Source organism: Macaca fascicularis, chromosome 12 (genome assembly GCF_037993035.2).
Source record: "Macaca fascicularis isolate 582-1 chromosome 12, T2T-MFA8v1.1".
NCBI classification, from domain to species: domain Eukaryota; kingdom Metazoa; phylum Chordata; class Mammalia; order Primates; family Cercopithecidae; genus Macaca; species Macaca fascicularis.
In genome coordinates, this window is record NC_088386.1 from 17,978,936 (window position 1) to 17,997,605 (window position 18,670).

General features: G+C 41.7%; 1 long non-coding RNA gene and 1 other non-coding gene across 3 annotated transcripts in view; both read left to right on the forward strand.

Moving 5' to 3' along the window:
- The window catches only part of LOC135966515 (uncharacterized), a 53,824-nt gene that overhangs the window by 28,037 nt on the left and 7,117 nt on the right, over positions 1-18,670 (forward strand). The window lies entirely within an intron of this gene.
- Positions 17,894-17,997, forward strand: LOC123568189 (small nucleolar RNA U13). The gene has a single exon (XR_006691406.1). It is a non-coding gene; the product is annotated as a small nucleolar RNA U13 (small nucleolar RNA).

The following is an 18,670-nucleotide window of genomic DNA, read 5'->3' on the forward strand; positions in this document are numbered from 1 at the left end:
TCCAAGAAGGTTTGCTCTATTTCTTATAACTATCTTTAAAATTTTTTCCACCAGCCTGACTGAACTCCCACAAGCCTGGTCAACATAGCAAGACTTCATCTCTACAAAAAAAAATTAAGAATTAGCCAGGTGTGGTGGCCCATATCTGTAGTCTCAGCTACTCAGAAGGCTCAGGCAGGAGGGTTGCCAGAGCCCAGGAGCTCAAGGCTGCAATGAGCCATGATCATGATCATACCACTGCACTCCAGCCTGGGTGACAGAACAAGACCCTGCCTCTAAAAAAAAAAAAAAATTGTGCTGAACATTGATTAATTGTAGGAGATACATGTATATTTTTTATTATCATCTATGCTTTTTCTCATTTATAAATGTCTCCAGATTTTTTTTTTTAATTCTGTGAGCAGAACTTCATAGCTACTAGGTTAGGCTAAAACATAATTAATGTATAAGAAACAGGACCCAGTTCCATTGAATCCAAAGGTAAATTCTAAATCTCCCACATTTATCTTTTTTCTTTTAAAAATTTATTTGCTAATTTTTCTTAGCATTCCTTTCCCCCATTTATGCTAAGAATACCCAAAGTACTTATAGCAGCATCATTTATAATAGTAAGCAATTAGGATGTTAAGCACACTATCAAATGATATTCAGAATGGTAAGTCTAATGAATGAAATTGTGTCAATAAAAATGTTAAATTTTAAGTATGACATACAAAATTGTATATTATACTTTTTTTTTTTTTTTTTTTGAGACAGAGTCTTGCTCTGTCACCCAGGCTGTAGTGCAGTGGCACAATCTCAGCTCACTGCAACCTCCACTTCCCAAGTTCAAGTGATTCTCCTGCCTCAGCCTCCCGAATAGCTGGGATTACAGGTGTGCACCACCACACCTGGATAATTTTTGTATTTTTGGTAGAGACGAGGTCTCACCGTGTTGCCCAGGCTAGTCTCAAACTCCTGAGCGCAAGCTATCCACTCGCCTCAGCCTCCCAAAATGCTAGGATTACAGGCGTGAGCCATCATGCCCAGCCTAATATATAATGTTTATGGATGCCAAAGTATGTGTCAAAAGTATAAAATCAAGTGGTAGAATGGTAAATGCTGAGTGAATAAGAGCGATTTTTATATAATGATGAACATTGAGGTAGGAGAGAAATACAATCAATAGTACATGGGGCCTCAGTGGATTGACAGTGTTTTCTCTTTTTAAAGGGAAGCAAATATGTGATAATGTTAAGATTTGAAGAAGCTGAAAGATGGATGGATGTGTGTTCCTTTATTAGTTTCTTGCTTATGCGCGTGAACAACTTCACAGTTTTTTGAATGCCATTGTTAAAACGTCATATTCCATTGTGCTGGTCATTTGAACTTTTTCACTTATTCTGTTGAAATCTTATAGAAAACAACACGCAGAGAGAATTTTGGAAGTAGAAGGGAAGAGGACCCACGCAAAGTGGGGACTTGAGAGATACAAGTTACAGTTAGCAGAACAGGAAGTGAATATTCATATATTAAGAAAATTACAAAGAGGAACTCAAGTAAATAAGTTACCTAAAATTACAATAGAGGAACTAAAAATAAGGAGACATCCATATCGGGAGGGAGGAGGGTGTAAGTGAACTGAGTTCTCATCTATCAGAATAGGAAGGAAGTCCACAGATAAAGCCTGTCTGTCTGATAAATAAAGAAGTGGCGATATGACTGTAGTATTTAGAGATAGGGAAGTAACCACCCAGGAGAATTTTTAAAACTGTAGCCGTTAAAAAGTCAGACTTGGTTCTAGGGTTTGAGTGGAAGGCAAAGGGGTGGGTTGGGGGCGGGATAGAGCAGCAAAGCTTTCTTACCTCTTACAATAAGCTCTTAAGCATTGTTGACATTTTTGTAAATATGTGCATGTACTGCTTTTGTTTAAAAAATGTTTTTGAAGATAACACAATAGTAAAACCATCAGACCCAAGAAAATGTTCCTTTCTTCAATAATCTGACCTAGTGCCTTTTCACTTTTTTTTTTTTTTTTTTTGAGACGGAGTTTCGCTCTTGTTGCCCAGGCTGGAGTGCAATGGCGCGATCTCAGCTCACTGCAACCTCCACCTCCCGGGTTCAAGGGATTCTCCTGCCACAGCTTCCCAAGTAGCTGGGATTATAGGTGCCCGCCACCATGCCTGGCTAATTTTTTGTATTTTTAGTAGAGATGGGGTTTCACCATATTGTCCAGGCTGGTCTCGAGCTCCTTACCTCAGGTGATCCACCTGCCTTGGCTTCCCAAAGTGCTAGGATTACAGGTGTGAGCCACCGCACCTGAGCCACCACACCTGGCCCTATTTACTTCTTTTTTTTTTTTTTTTTTTTTTTTGTGAAAGCAAGTTTACTAAGAAAGTGGAAGAATCAAAGAATCCCTATTCACTTCTTGACCTGTATTGTATACTTTTTAGTAAATTATGTATATTTTTAATTGGTATCCTGGAATGATCCTTTTTATTTCTGTTTTTCTTCCTTTTATTTTTTGCCCTCTGCAAACATTTTAGAGTTGATTTTTTTATACAAAAGTTTGAAGACTATTCACTTATGGAAAGCTTGTTTCTGACAGACAGTTAAATGAAACAAGGGAGGCTTCTACAATTCAAATGGGTTTAAAATATACCTATGATAAATAGAGACAGAAAGTAGATTTGGGCTGAGGGAGGGGGATGAACAGTAACTGCTAATGTGTTGTCATCATTTTTTCTGGGGTGGGGGATGAAAACATTTTGGAATTAAAGAGTCGTAATGCTTACACATCTTTGTGAATATACTAAAATCCACTAAATTGTACACTCTAAAGGAGTGGATTTTATGGCATGTGAAATATCTTAACAAAAAAATTCCTATGAAAAATATTGCAAGGGAATAAACAAAAATGATAGTCATTGTGTTATAATCAGGGGATTTTTTTCTATTTTCTATTTCCCTAAAGTTTTGAGAATGTGATAATAGTTTCATAATCTAAAAAATATATTATTTATTTAATTTTTGAGACAGGGTCTCACTTGGTTGCCCATGCTGGAGTACAGTGGTGCCATCACTGCAGCCTCAACCTCCTGGGTTCAAGTGACCCTCCCACTTCAACCTTCTGAGCAGCTGGGACCACAGGTGCATGGCACCATGCCTGGCTAATTTTTTATTTTTCATAGAGACAGGTTCTCACTGTGTTGTTCAGGCTGGTCTTGAACACCTGGGCTCAAGCAATTCTCCCACCTCAACTTCCCAAAGTGCTGGGATTACAGGTGTGAGCCACTGTGACAGGCATAAGAAATATTTTAAAGTAACATAATTAGCTTGGATGTATGGTACCATCTTCATTTGTCCAAGTTTTCCTCTTCATTCCATAACACTTTTTATTTTCTCCTGCACTCTAATGCATTTTTGTTCATACAATAATCTGTTTTATTTATAGTTTTGGCTTTGGTATTACTCTTCTTTAAAATACTGTTTTGAGACATGGTATCTTTCTGTCACCCAGGTTAGAGTGCAGTGGTGCAGTCATGGCTCACTGCAGCCTCTGCCTCCAGGACTCAAAGAGTCCTCCTACCTCAACCTCCCAAGTGGCTAGGACCATAGGTGTGTACCACCACACCCAGTTAATTTTTTTTGTTGTTTTTTCATAGAGACAGGGTCTTACTATTGTTGCCCAGGCTGGTCTCCAACTCCTAGGCTCAAGTGATCTACCTGCCTAAGCCTCCCAAAGTGCTGGGATTACAGGTGTGAGCCACTGTGCCTAGCCTGGCATTACTCTTATAAAGGGTACACCATGGTAAGGTTATAAAAACATTTCTATGAATTTGTGAATTTTGTTCCTAGTAGTTTTATACTTTGCTTTTTTTTTTTTTTTTTTTTTTTTTTTTGAGACAGAGTCTTGCTCTGTCACCCAGGCTATAGTGCAGTGGTGCAATCTCAGCTCACTGCAACCTCCACCTTCCGGGTTCAAGTGATTCTCATTCCTCAACCTCCTGAGTAGTAGCTGGGATTACAGGTGTGTACCACCATGCCTGGCTAATTTTTGTATTTTTAATAGAGATGGGGTTTTGCTGTGTTTGCCAGGCTGGTCTCAATCTCCTGGCCTCAAGAAATCCACCCACCTTGGCCTCCCAAGGTGCTAGGATTACAGACATGAGCCACCATGCCCGGCCATACTTTGCTTTTTTATTTAAAAATGTTCAAGTCCTTGATCTATCTGGAATGTGGCTTTGTATATGGCTTGAGAGGGAATTAATATGATTTGTCCTAATCAATGGCCAGATGTCATAAACCAATTCATTTTATATTATATATTGATGTTATTTAAAATACTGTGTGTGTGTGTGTGTGTGTGTATACAAAGTCTATCTCTAAATTTTCTAGTCTGTTCCTTTGACTTATTGCCTGTTCCTAAACCAGTACCGTGCTGTTATATTGATGTTATTTAAAATACTAAGTGTGTGTTTGTGTATTCAAAGTCTCTCTCTAAATTTTCTAGTCTGTTCCTTTGACTTATTGCCTGTTCCTAAACCAGTACCATGCTGTTAGGTTTTATGTCTAGTGGAACAAATTCCATCTCCTTGCAGTATATTTTAGAAAACAAAAATCCCACAAATAAATAAAGAAAACTTGCATCCAAATATGCTAAATGACTTGCTCATATATCATTTAGAGATACAATTCAGAGAATAATCTCAGTCTTCTGAGTTCAGTCATTTATTCGTTCTATTTAGCAGATTTTTATTGAGCATCTACTATATAACATAGTCTGTTCCAGCTTCTAAGGATCCAGCAGTGAAGGAAACACAAAAATCTATGCCCTCATGGAGCAAACACATATTCAACATTATTATTCATTTTTAAATAGCTACCTCTCTGCTAAATTTTCCAGTTTTTGAGAAATAAATTTTAGTTATTAATGCAACATAATTAGAAGAGTTGATATCTTACACTTCATATCTCACAGCTTATTTTTCTTACACATAACATTTTTTATTTTATTTATATATTTATTTATTTTGAGACTGAGTCTTGCTCTGTTGCTCAGGCTGGAGTGCAGTGGTACAGAGTCAGCTCACTGAAACCTCCACCTCCTGGGTTCAAGCAATTCTCCTGCCTCAGCCTCCTGAGTGGCTGAAACTACAAGTGCACGCCACCACAGCCAGCTAATTTTTGTACGTTTAGTAGAGAAAGTGTTTCACCATGTTGTCCAGGCTAGTCTTGAACTCTTGACTTCAGATGATCCGCCTGTCTCAGCCTCCCAAAGTGCTGGGATTACAGGCGTGAGCCACCGTGCCTGGCCACATTTTTTTTTTCTTTTAACTCTACAGTTTCATTTCTCTTTTTTTTAATGCAAAGTAGTCTCTTCTCTACATCCATGGTTGATTTCAGAAAACCCCTTTGTAGGAGAATTCCCTGTCAAGAGCATAAGACTTTATGAAGCAAATTAGGAAAACTGAGGCCACTATTAAACTAGAAAGAATACATATTTTCCTTAACCCTTTGTTCAAATAGGATAATACATCTGGCACATATTATGTATCTGAAATTAGTAATTATTCCCATTCACCATTTCTTGTTTGGGAGAACTTTCTAGAACTTCTCTTTTATGAAGTTTCAGCAAGACACATGATTATTTTATAACACATGATATTCATGATGAGTCTTTTTTTCCCTGTTAGTTCTGGTTGCTACATTTCTGATTTTATGACTTAAATTACTTCCACTCTATACATCCGAAATGATCCCAAGGGAACTGAGTAACTTGAGAGAAGTTAAATATAATTACATGTTTGAACTCCAGAGTTATACAGCTCTGCTTCAGACTTAGCTCCCCCACAGAAGATGTGACATGGACAAGCAAGATAACCTCTCTAAGTTAGGTTTCTCCATCCATAAATTGATAAGAATAATATGTACCTGCCTTGTAGGATTGTTCAGAAAATTAAGTGAGGTACAATGTGTCAAATTAATATCTCAGTGCTTGGCACATAATACATGTTAAATAAGTGTTAGCCAATGTTATTATTGAGATGTTTGTTAAGACCATTTCGCTGCAAAGAACAGTGGTTCATCTGGGTGATGGGAGCAGGGGTATCATGACGGTATTTATGGAAATAAGGACTTTAAGAATCTTCTGACGTATCAAGAAAACCTGTTGAGCTGGGCCTCTTGGACTCTGGAAGTCACTCAGGAACTAGAAGCATCCCGTGGAAGAGTCACCGATCTGAGTCATCTTCTTGCTGCCTTGGCAAGTTCAGGGATCCCATAGATGCAGTGACTCAGCATCCCTCCATCTGTACTGCTACCATTCCCATTTCTACTAATTTTTCAACTCTCCTATAAATACCTTTTGATTTTGGCTTACCTATAGCTTCTGCTTGTTCATAACTGCTCACTCATCCTTTCTGATAACTCAAAACTTCAACTTATTCACAATTTGTCAGTTCCACACGAATTTTCTAGGTAATAATGGCTGTTTGACTCAATAGTATCCTTATTAAAACAGAGGTTCTATGCTAAACCTCCTCGTGGGCCATAAACCCATAGAAAACTTGATGGCCTTTGGATCATGAGCACATTGCTGATTCTAGTCAGCTGAGCTGGGGAACTGGGGGCTGAGGGGTTCTAGAGGCTGGGTAGAGAACGTGGCATAGAACATGGCGACCTTCTTAGTAGGACCTGCAGGCTCCGCAGTTCCCCCCAGAAATGGGCTGTGTAGTGACTGGCTTGTCTGTAAACTACACTTTAGGTAAATTATATCTCATCTATTCAATATAGCCAAAAAGAGATGTCTCATTCCTCCTCCATTTATAGTTATTTTTTTACTTTGGTTGGTTTTGAAAGGCAGTAACCTAACTTGAACTAATTTAGACAAAAAGAGGAATTTATTGGCTCACAGGATCCAGGAAAGGTATAAAAAGTTGATGTCCGAGTCCAGTCTTCCCATATAACTTTGTTTCTTATTTTATTTTTACTTTTACTTTTTTTTTTTTTTTTGAGACGGAGTCTCACTCTGTTCCCCAGGCTGGAGTGCAATGGCACAATCTCAGCTCACTGCAAAATCCACCTCCCGGATTCAAGTGATTCTCCTGCCTCAGCCCTCTAAGTAGCTGTGATTACAGGCGCGTGCCACCATGCCCAGCTAATTTTTGTATTTTTAGTAAAGATGGGGTTTCACTATGTCGGTCGGTCTCGAACTCCTGACCTCATGATCCACCTACCTCAGCCTCCCAAAGTGCTGGGATTACAGGCATGAGCCACTGCGCCCAGCCTGTTTCTTATTTTAAAATTAAACCCTATTTCCTTTGTTTTCTGATCCCCATAAACTGTGACTCCGAGTTTGAATGATCTAATGCTCTCTCAGTGACCTGTTTCTCACTTACATAACACTTGGCCCATATGTGTATGGTTCGTTTTTAGCTCCTCCAGGTTTCCTTCGAACTCCTTTTACTCCCTCACATTCTTCATGTTTTACTTTCTTTAATCTTGGGATTCATGTTACTTCCCTTTCCTGTACTCTGTCTCCAGTAGCTGAGGTATCTCCATAGTGCTGCTCATTTCCTTTTAGTTTCATTCCATTCACTTCCCTAAAGTTCTCTCCTGCTTCTTCCTTGCCTCTTTCTCATTGAGCTCATGAAGTTTTCTCCACTGTCTCAAGACAAAGGCGTCCCTGTTGGAGTAAGTAATCTTGATTTTCTTTCCTCAGCAAAAGTTCATGTTGGGGATCCCTGGTGCTTTTTTTTTTTTTTTTTTTTTTTTTTGGTCACCCAGGCTACAGTGCAGTGGTGTGATCTCGGCTCACTGCAAGCTCTGCCTCCCGGGTTCACACCATTCTCCTGCCTCAGCCTCCCAAGTAGCTGGGACTTACAGGCGCCCGCCACCACGCCCGGCTAATTTTTTGTATTTTTAGTAGAGACGGGGTTTCATTGTGTTAGCCAGGATGGTCTTGATCTCCTGACCTCGCGATCCGCCCACCTCAGCCTCCCAAAGTACTGGGATTACAGGCATGAGCCACCGTGCCCGGCCACTTTTTCTTATCCTCTTATTGCTATCTCCACTATTTCCTGAAATTCATCTTCTTGTTTTTATCCAATCTCTTCTATTGCTCCCTTTATCCCCTCTTTCTCTTATAGAATTAGTTAATTCCCTGTATTCAAAAGAGTAAATGTTACCAGATATTTCTCGTATTGCTTTGGTAGGGCTGCTATAATGGAGTACCACAGACTGGGTGGCTTAAACAACAGAAGTTGTTCTCACAATTCTGAAGGCTATAATCCAAGGCCAATGTGTCCATAAGGTTCATCTCTTTTGAGGCCTCTCTTGGGGTTGTACATGGCCATCTTCACCCTGTATCCTCACAGGGTCTTTCCTCTCTGTGTGTCTGTCTTAATTTGTGCTTTTCATGAGGACAGCAGTCATATTAGATGGGGCCCACGCTAATGACTTCATTTTAACCTAATTGTCCCTTTATAGACCCTGTCTGTTTGTGCCACTTTAACAGAATACCACAGACTGGATAATTTGTTAAAAAAAAAAAAAAAAAAAAGAAAGAAAAAACCAGAAACTTATTTTTAGCAGTCTGGAGACTGGGCCAAGGTCAAGATCAAGGCACAGGCAGGTTCATTTTCTGGTAAGGGTCCGATCTCTGCTTCCAAGATGGCGCCTTGACTGCCATGACCTCCAGAGGGGAGGAATGCTGTGTCCTCACGGGGCAGAAGGCAGAAGGACAAAAAGGGACGAACTCCCTTCATCAAGCCTTTTTATGAGGGCACCTCATTCCATTCATGAGGAAGGAGACCTCATGGCCTAATGACCTCTTAAAAGTCCCACCTCTTAATACATTGGCAACACTTAAATTTTGGAAAGGACACACTCAAACCATAGCAGATTTTATCTCAAAATATACAAAAGGCAGTCACATTTGGCATACTAGGGGTTAGGACTTCAACATCTAAATTTGGGGGTGGGAGCAATATTCAGCCCATTCCATTGCCGATGCTTTAAAATGCAGATCAAAATTTTACTTCTTACCAGGCACAAAGGCACACACCTACAATCCCAGGCTACTTAGGAGTCTGAGGCAGGAGGACTGCTTGAGCCTAGGAGTTCACCTCCCGTCTCAGCAACATAGTGAGACTGTGTCTCTTTAAAAATTTTTTTTTTTTTTATTTCTTTTCTTCTTCTCCAGGAAGTTTCCTGATCCAAAGAGCTCACTGTGATTTGATCCTTATAGAACTTGTATCAAAGTTTTTATCCTTGTCATTCATTGGTAATCAGCCTCTTGTTTTGCCATATTAACTTATTATGTGTGATTTGTGTTGTTAATTTCCTTTTTTTTTTTTTTTGAGACAGAGTCTCGCTCTGTCGCCCAGGCTGGAGTGCAGTGGCGCAATCTCGGCTCACTGCAAGCTCCGCCTCCCGGGTTCACGCCATTCTCCTGCCTCAGCCTCCCGAGTAGCTGGGACTACAGGCGCCCGCCACCGCGCCCGGCTAATTTTTTCTATTTTTAGTAGAGACGGGGTTTCACCATGGTCTTGATCTTCTGACCTTGTGATCCGCCCGCCTCGGCCTCCCAAAGTGCTGGGATTACAGGCGTGAGCCACCGCGCCCGGCCTGTGTTGTTAATTTCTTATGTTCTACTTTATCTACCAAATAAGATGAGATGAAAATAAACCACACCTTCCACTTTCCGAATCTCCATAGTATGTGATACAGCACTTTGCTTGTTGTATGTTCTCAATACACAATTTTAATAATTTAGTCAATGTTCTGCCACTTCAGATTATCCTAAATTCAAACCGTATGAAAGTTGTTCACCCGGCCGGGCGCGGTGGCTCACGCCTGTAATCCCAGCACTTTGGGAGGCCCTGGCGGGCGGATCACAAGGTCAGGAGATCGAGACCACGGTGAAACCCCGTCTCTACTAAAAATACAAAAAATTAGCCGGGCGCGGTTGTGGGCGCCTGTAGTCCCAGCTACTCGGGAGGCTGAGGCAGGAGAATGGCGTGAACCCGGGAGGCGGAGCTTGCAGTGAGCCGAGATCGCGCCACTGCACTCCAGCCTGGACGACAGAGCGAGACTCCGTCTCAAAAAAAAAAAAAAAAAAAAAAAGAAAGTTGTTCACCCATTAATTGTTTTCAGTCAGTCAATTCCTAAAAAATGTGTTCTTTTTGAAAAGAGTCCTATTCAGTCAGATTAACAAGAATTCAGTTTGGTGAAATCAGAGCAGTTGTGGACCATGTTTGAGGTTGACCCTATTTAGGTCAAAACCAGCAGAAATTAGTGGTAAGGCTTCGATGAGGTCAGTTCAGGAAGAGGTTTTTAATAGGATAACGGTCAGAGGGAAGGTGATGGAGTTCATTCAGTTGGCAAGAGGAATTTTGAGTACAGGAGACTCCCGAGCTGCAAGTCAGGCAGAGGGACACTGAAGATCCTACTCAAGTCTGTGGCAGGGGAAGGAAGCATCTGCTCAGAGGACAGCGCCCCAGGTGAGTCTGATGGGGGAAGCATCCGCTGGGAGGACAGCGCCCTGGGTGAGTCTGATGCGGGAAGCATCCGCTCGGAGGACAGCGCCCTGGGTGAGTCTCATGGGGGAAGCGTCCGCTCGGAGGACAGCGCCCCGGGTGAGTCTGATGGGGGAAGCGTCTGATGGGGGAAGCGTCCGCTGGGAGGACAGCGCCCCAGGTGAGTCTGATGGGGGAAGCATCCGCTGGGAGGACAGCGCCCCGGGTGAGTCTGAGAGAGAAACGCTGCCTCATTACTCAGCGGGTGCAGGAGCCCTTTTTACTGACTGCTGCATTGTCAGGATCCGCAGCTGGTCTATGGACAAGATTTTATCTTCCTACCTGGAGAAAAACCCTCCTGACCCAACGAGTTTGGCCTTGCAGATGTCCTCAGTTTCCACTTCACCAGAGACTGCTTCCCCCACTGGTGCCTCAGTCCCCTACCAACTGGGTCTTGAAACATCTCTCCAATATTCCTAAGTGGTCCTCAAAGAACACGGGGCTTGAGGCCTTTCTCATGTAGCCACATGCGCATCACTAACCATGCCCTCTCACAAAGCAGCACATAACTTCCTCTTTCTCAACAGGACCCTTACCCCTCATCACCTTCCTTTCTCAAACATGGTCATCCAAAATTACATCCTCAGTCAAGGCTTATTAAATATTCACCATTTGTGGGGCACAGTGGTAACTAACTTCAGAAACGTTTTTCTTTGACTGCAACGATTTGTTGACGTGTAGTACATTGCTTTTCTATTGCTGCATGACAGATTATTACACACAGAGTGGCTTAAAACAAATGTGTTCTCTCACAGTGTCTGTGGGTCAGGTGTGCAGGTGTGGGTTACCTGGGTCCTCTGCTCTGGGTCTCACCAGCTCAGACATGGAGTTGGAAGCTGGAGCCATGACCTCATCTGAGGCTCAGGGTCCTCTTCCAGGTGCACTGGTAGTTGGCACAGTTCATTTCCTTGCAGTACGTTGATTGCTATTGTCTAAATGTATGCATTCCCCCCTCCCAAATGTATATGTTGAAACTCTAACTCCCAAAGCGATGTTATTAAAAGGCGGGACCTTTGGGACGTGAGTAGGTCATGAGGGCGGAATTAGTGCCCTTATAAAAGAGTCCATGGAGAGCTTGTTTGCCCTTTTTGCCCTTTTGCAAAGAGAAGGGGCCTGTCTATGAAGAGTGGGCTCTCACCAGACACTGAGTCAGCAGGCACCTTGATGTTCGCTGTCACAACCTCCGGAACTGTGAGAAATAAATTTCTGTTGTTTCTAGATTGACCAGACTAAGGTGTTTTGTCATAGCAGCACAGTCACACTAAGACAGTGACCAAGGTCATTGCTAACTCTTGCTAACTCTCAGTCAGGGACTGCTTTCAGCTCTAAGAGGTCACCCTCAGCTTCTTACCAAGTGGCTCCTGTAGCTACTCTTACCTCTTCTCAAGGACTGTTTGATTTCTTCTATGCCAGCAGAGTCTCTCTGAGTCTTCACCTTCAAGAAAGTTACCTTCTTCTTATTTTTATTTTTATTTTTTGAGACAGAGTTTCACTCTGTTGCCCAGGCTGGAGTGCAGTAGTACAATCACAGCTCACTGCTGCCTTGACCTCCTAGGCTCAAGCAATCCTCCCACCTCAGCCTCTTAGTAGCTGGGACTAGAGGCACACACTGCCACACCTTGCTAATTTTTAAATATTTTTCTGTAGAGATGGAGTCTCTCTATTTTGCCCAGGCTGGTCTTGAACTCCTGGGCTAAAGCAACTCCTGCCTTGGCCTCCTAAAGTGCTGGGATTACAGGTGTGAGCCATAATGCCTGGCCAAAAGTTATCTTCTAAAAGTTAGGCTCACCTAGGATTATCTCTCTTTTGATGAACTCCAGCATAACTAATTAATAACCTAATTGCATTACTTCCATCTATCAAAGTTCACCATAATTCTCACAGCCTTCATGAAGTCCTTTTGATTAACAACCCCTGATATTGACCAAAACTAACCCTCCTAGCTCCCAGGTATTCCAAACCATCTATCCGTTAAATATATACAAGACACACTGTGTATCAAAAACTAATATTCTGTGTTTATGCTAGAAATATATTGATTGCTTTGTGTGACTGGCCAATGGTGTCAAAAAACCTAAAGAATATTTTGTCCCCAGGAAAGCCTAAACATGATTAGAAACAGAACACTGAAAGCTTCACTTGTTTCCACCCCATCCAAAGGCTACAATCAATATTATGCCCTTAGACCAAGAGGTAAACTACATTGGAAAACTCAAGTGTTTTTGGGGATTGAGTCAACAAGAGATGTAGTATCATTCCAGGCCAGGCTAAAAGTATCCAGACCAGTGGTCTGGGAGAAGCTTTGCTTTCTAATGCAGAGTCTCAAACTTAAGTCCATCAGATCCCTCGGGGGCTGTGTCCCTAAGCATCTTCCCTAGAGTTTCTCTTCAGTAGGTCTAGGGTGGAGCCTGAGAACTGCATTCCTAACAAGTTGCCAGGTGAAGCTGTTGCTGCTGGGGCCGAACCACACTGAGAACCACTGTTCAGGAGGGAAGAACCAGTGAACAGAAGGTACAGAAAAGCTAGGTTTAGCTCAAGATCTGGTGGAATCTTTCTTTAAAGCAGCTACTATTCTTCAACAGTAGAACAGGTTCTTTCCTAAAACGAGTTTTCTATTATTGGAGATAAGCAGACATTGAATAATTGCTCACTGGGGGATATTATAAAAATGATTGCTGCAATAGACAGTAGTGTCCTGAGAACAAGAAGCTGGGATTAATCTGGGAAGATTCATGCAGCAGAGGCACATGGAGTCCTACTAGGACACACCATCAGGAAAAGAAGTGGAGATGCCACATGAAATATCCTTGGTATTTATTACCTGGGAGGGAATTTAAAATTTCACCAATGATAGATGTGAAGTTAAAGTGGTAATTAGGAAGCAATGATTAGAGCAGGGCCAGGAATAACCTGTATCATTCTAGAAAGGATTATGTGGTTCATAACTGAAGGGTGAGTAGAAATAAAAAATCAGAGCAGAAGGAAGGAAACCAAGGCATTCTGGGACGGTAATCCACAAGAGCTGGGCGTTCCACACAGTGTCCCTACGGCACAAGTCTGATCGGTTGTTTCTAGATTGAAAGAACAGGTGGAGGATGGGGTGGCAAAGCAGGATCCCTAAAGGAGAGGAATTAAGCAAAACAACAAGTTGCACTAGAATCGCTTCTCAAATCTGGCTGATCATCAGAGTCACCAAAAGGTAGCTTTTAACAACTGCTGATCTCTGAATCCTATTGAATTCAAAATTAGCAATGGAGGTAATTCCCAGGCACTGCCCAGTTTGTAATTCATTAGCGCTGATGATCTCTACCAATGATGCCTAGTAGTTACACCTAAAGCTGTTTGGCAATAGAAGACTTGGGCCTTTGGGGTATTTCATATAAGCAATCCCTTCCAGTCCTCTTAATAAAAACAAAATCATCTTTCTGAGTAGGCCACTTCAAATGAAACAGAGCACATCCACTTTTACATTTGTTTTCTCTACATTGAACTACAATATAGTAATTTTATCATATTTTCATTAAAAATTTTAAAAAGACTTCTGCTTTTATAACAAATGGTTTAAAAACCATCAGATAGTTTTAGAAGGAGAGCCAGACTTTGAAGACAGTTGTAGAAGGAGGGCCAGAATTTGAATCCCAGCACTACCACTTAACTTGCAGTAACCTTGGGTGAGTTGTGTAATTTTTCTGAGTCTCACTTTCCTTATCAGCATATTGTGGGAAATGATGCCAGCCTTGGAAGTGGTTATGCTCTCCTTGAGGTCATTGTTGTATTCCCAGTTCCTGGTACTTCGTAGTTGCTCACAGCACATTTGCTGAATGAGCTAATAGCTTATCTCTAACTAACACAGCCTCTGCTTAAGAAAAGGGTGTTAGCGTTAGGATTACTGCAAGCTTTCCTTTTCCTGTTTTTTTTTATAATTTTTTTTTTTTTTTTTTTTTTTTTTTTTTTTTTTGAGACGGAGTCTCGCTCTGTAGCCCAGGCTGGAGTGCAGTGGCCGGATCTCAGCTCACTGCAAGCTCCGCCTCCCGGGTTCACGCCATTCTCCGGCCTCAGCCTCCCGAGTAGCTGGGACTACAGGCGCCCACCACCACGCCCGGCTAGTTTTTTTGTATTTCTTAGTAGAGACGGGGTTTCACCGTGTTATCCAGGATGGTCTCGATCTCCTGACCTCGTGATCCGCCCGTCTCGGCCTCTCAAAGTGCTGGGATTACAGGCTTGAGCCACCGCGCCCGGCCTTTTTTTTTATTTTGTTCATCATGCTGAAATAGTACATATGCTTGTACTCCAGATTTCCCAAAAAGATACACTGGGGAGGGTGTTGGGATTTAGCAGGGTAAAGTTGAGAGATGGTCAAAGGGGACTTCATTTTGACCTATAAATTTTGTAACTATTTCAAGGAAAATTTATTTGTGTATTAATTCAATTAGAAAAAAATAGAAAAATTGTAAAAGTAAACTACAAAACCTCCCTTATATCACCCCATGAAAGCTCTGCTTAGGAGTTCATCTTTGATTTTTCACTTATAATTCTGCCCCCCAAGACACACACACCCATAATAGACAGCCCACTTTCCATCTAATTAACATATTTTCCTTCCATTGTACAAGCTGCCCTGGATTGCATAACCTGTTTCTGCTGGAGAAATATGTACATCTCTTCTTTTTTAGCAGCTGCCTCGCCCTCTTTCATCTAAACCCTACATCTTATCATGTTCAGAACCATTTCGATTAATTTATTTAAGCCTCTTATCTCATTGTGAAAGCCTCTGTTTACCACATCTCTTTTTCTCAGTAGTACACACGCTGAGTTTAATGCGGCCTGGGCACAGAGTGGCCTCTTAACCCTTTGCTGCCCCAAGCTCCCTTTTTGACAGCTGTCAGTCCAAAATTCTCTGCCTGGCTGTCAGGACCCTTTGGAATAGCGCCTCATTTGACCTAGTACTTTCTTGCACCCAGAGGTAGACTCCTCCGCTCCTCTGGTGAATGATAAACTTCCTGTGAGTGGGGCCTGAGGCTTTAAACTGTTTATGTCTCTTTTGTCCAACGGTACCCCTTGGTCATATTGGAAAGCCTCCTACTGCATGAGTGAAACTGGAGTTTTGATCTTGTATTAAAAGCCTGTAATCCCAGCCCTTTGGGAGGCCGAGGCGGGCGGATCACGAGGTCAGGAGATCAAGACCATCCTGGCGAACACGGTGAAACCCCGTCTCTACTAAAAAATACAAAAAACTAGCCGGGCGAGGTGGCGGGCGCCTGTAGTCCCAGCTACTCGGGAGGCTGAGGCAGGAGAATGGCGTAAACCCGGGAGGCGGAGCTTGCAGTGAGCTGAGATCCGGCCATTCCACTCCAGGCTGGGCGACAGAGCGAGACTCCGTCTCAAAAAAAAAAAAAAAAAAAAAAAAAAAAATTCATTTAGTCTGTACTTTTTGTCTCTGGTGAATAGAAGTTGCAACCAAAAAGCAATCTGTCATTTTTGAAACAAGTAAATGGTCTATTATTTTTCAAGGTTGTCTCTAACCTCCGATAAAAATGTTTAAATGTTAAGGTTTTAGCTTTTTTTGGCCGTGTACTTAAACCTGTACTGAATTCTGCCCTGGGGCACCCTTTGGAGTTTTCCCTCTATTAATGTGGCTGGAGACATCTTTAACTTCTCCATTGGCTGTAGTAGAATATATTGATTTTATAGTTTCTTTTCACTGACAACGAAATCATTGGTTGGAAATATATTATTGGAGAAATTTCAATCTTATCAAGAGATTTTGTTTTGGTTTTTGGAATGCGGGGGGTATTAGTTAGTAAAGACCATTGCCTTTGGAATTAAACCTGGGTTTGAATCTTGGATTTGTCATTTAGTAGTTGTGACTTTGGAATACTAATTTCACTTTTCTGTTTTTTTTTGTTTGTTTGTTTTTTTTTTTTTTTTTTTTAGATGGAGTCTCACTCTGTCGCCCAGGCTGGAGTGCAATGCAACGATCTCGGCTCACTGCAACCTCCGCTTCCCGGGTTCAAGCGGTTCTCCTGCCTCAGTCTCCTGAGTAGCTGGGACTACAGGACCGCGCCACCACGCCTGGCTAATTTTTGTATTTTTCAGTAGAAACGGATATTGGCCAGGCTGGTCTCGAACTCCTGACTTTGTGATCCACCCACCTCAGCCTCCCAAAGTGCTGGGATTACAGGCGTGAGCCCCCGCACCCGGTCCTTATTTCACTTTTCTAAGCCTCATTTTCTCATCTCTAAAATTAAGATAAAAAGAAAAAACTGCCCATGTATGACTATTATAAGGATTGAATGAAAAAATGATCTTAAGGACAGACCACAAAACAAAAATGAGATATTCTCTTCCTGCTTTTACTATATGTACATATATCTCTGTGTGTGTGTGTGTGTGTGTGTGTGTATTCCTTTACCATCTCTATATTTCACTATGCAAACCATGGTGATCAATGTGATAAAGCAGTACCTGCAAGAAGTTCCTAGGAATCTATGGTTACATATGTAGCAAAGGAGGACTACACATAATTAGAATATCAAGGTACAAAACTGTCGACTGAAGATCAGTGGTTGTCAGCCTGCTTTCAGCCAGGACACACCTGAGGAATGGTGATTCACAAGGACACACTCCCCTGTTAAGCCCGGTTTCTGGTGTGTCAACACCTGCCCTGTTATTCTTACTCACCAGGACTGAATGTGAGTAAGCGTAGTGTTAGGGTAGCAGTAGCTCTCAAATCAGTCTTTAAAAAGAAAATTATATTATTAGCAAATCTCATCACTTTCACTGCTAGCAGGCACAAATGATTTGACTGATGTTAAGAAACTGTCAGAAAAGGGCAATAAACTAAAATGTCTGCAAGGCCAGGCTGATAAATTAGTGAAGTGAACTGAATATGAGAACCCAAAGGAAGCCATTAGGAAGACCTTGGTGCACAAGAGCACACGTACACACACAAACACACACACACCCACACACCTCTAAACGTGCACATGCTCTCCAGCTCCAGCAAATCACAGGACCAGCAATGCCAGCTCCTCTAGCATCCCCAAAACAGCCAGAACTGTGGAATTTTATGTGAAATCTCTGGATTTTATTTAAACCATTTTAAAACAGTACAAGACAAGTCAAACATGTTCACCATTTACAAGACCTATGGGCTATTAGTCTGTAAGTTAACTTCTTCAGACCAAATGTCTTTGATTCCATACTCTTGTCAATAAAATCACTGAGCATGCATTAGAATATAATTTATAAATTATAAGCATGGACTCAAAATCTATAAATTAAATATTAATAATGCCTTTTTTCTCTTAGGAAGAAACCAAACAAATATTTTGATGCTTTTGCAGTTCATAAGCATGATGATTCGGTGTTCACATTCAAGTGTGGGATGTGCCATCCTCAAACCTTGCCACAATGTCAGCACTTTGCCCATCTGACATGAAAAGAAATCATAGATAGATAGTTCTCACATTTCCCTTCTACACTCTCATGGATCCCTGTGGGTGTGCAATGCTGTGGAGACCACCACTTGGACCCTGAAAGCTGTAGGGATTGGAAGACGAGGGCCTTAATAAGTAACAGTTAGTTCATTTCTCCTGCTCTTCCACTCCTGACAAATTCTCAATTCCTCTGCCAAAGCAGCCACTATAAAGAGTTGCTTTTTTTTTTTCCTTTCGCTGTGTATTTTTTGTTTTTATTAATTTATTCTAAAGAAACAGATTAGTAGTTCCTGTGCACCAGACCCTGTTTTCGGCACTTGGGGACAAATATGACAAATAAGGCTGCCCACATGGGACTTTACATTCTGTTAGGGGAAACGACTAGTAAAAAACTAAATATTAAATAAGGCCAGGCATGGTGGTGCACATCTGTAATCCCAACATTTTGGGAGGCCATAGTGGGTGAATCACTTGAGCCCAGGAGTTTTAGACCAGCCTGGGCATAAAAACAAGACCTCATCCTTACTTTAAAAAAAAAAAAAAAAAAAAAAAGGAAGGCCAGCAACAGCAACAATAGCAGTGATTCCCTTTCTTGTGTTTGTGTTCCTTTGCTCTGTGACTCTGAGTGTACTTTCTACTTTGGCTCTGACCTTGACCATGTGACTTGCTTTG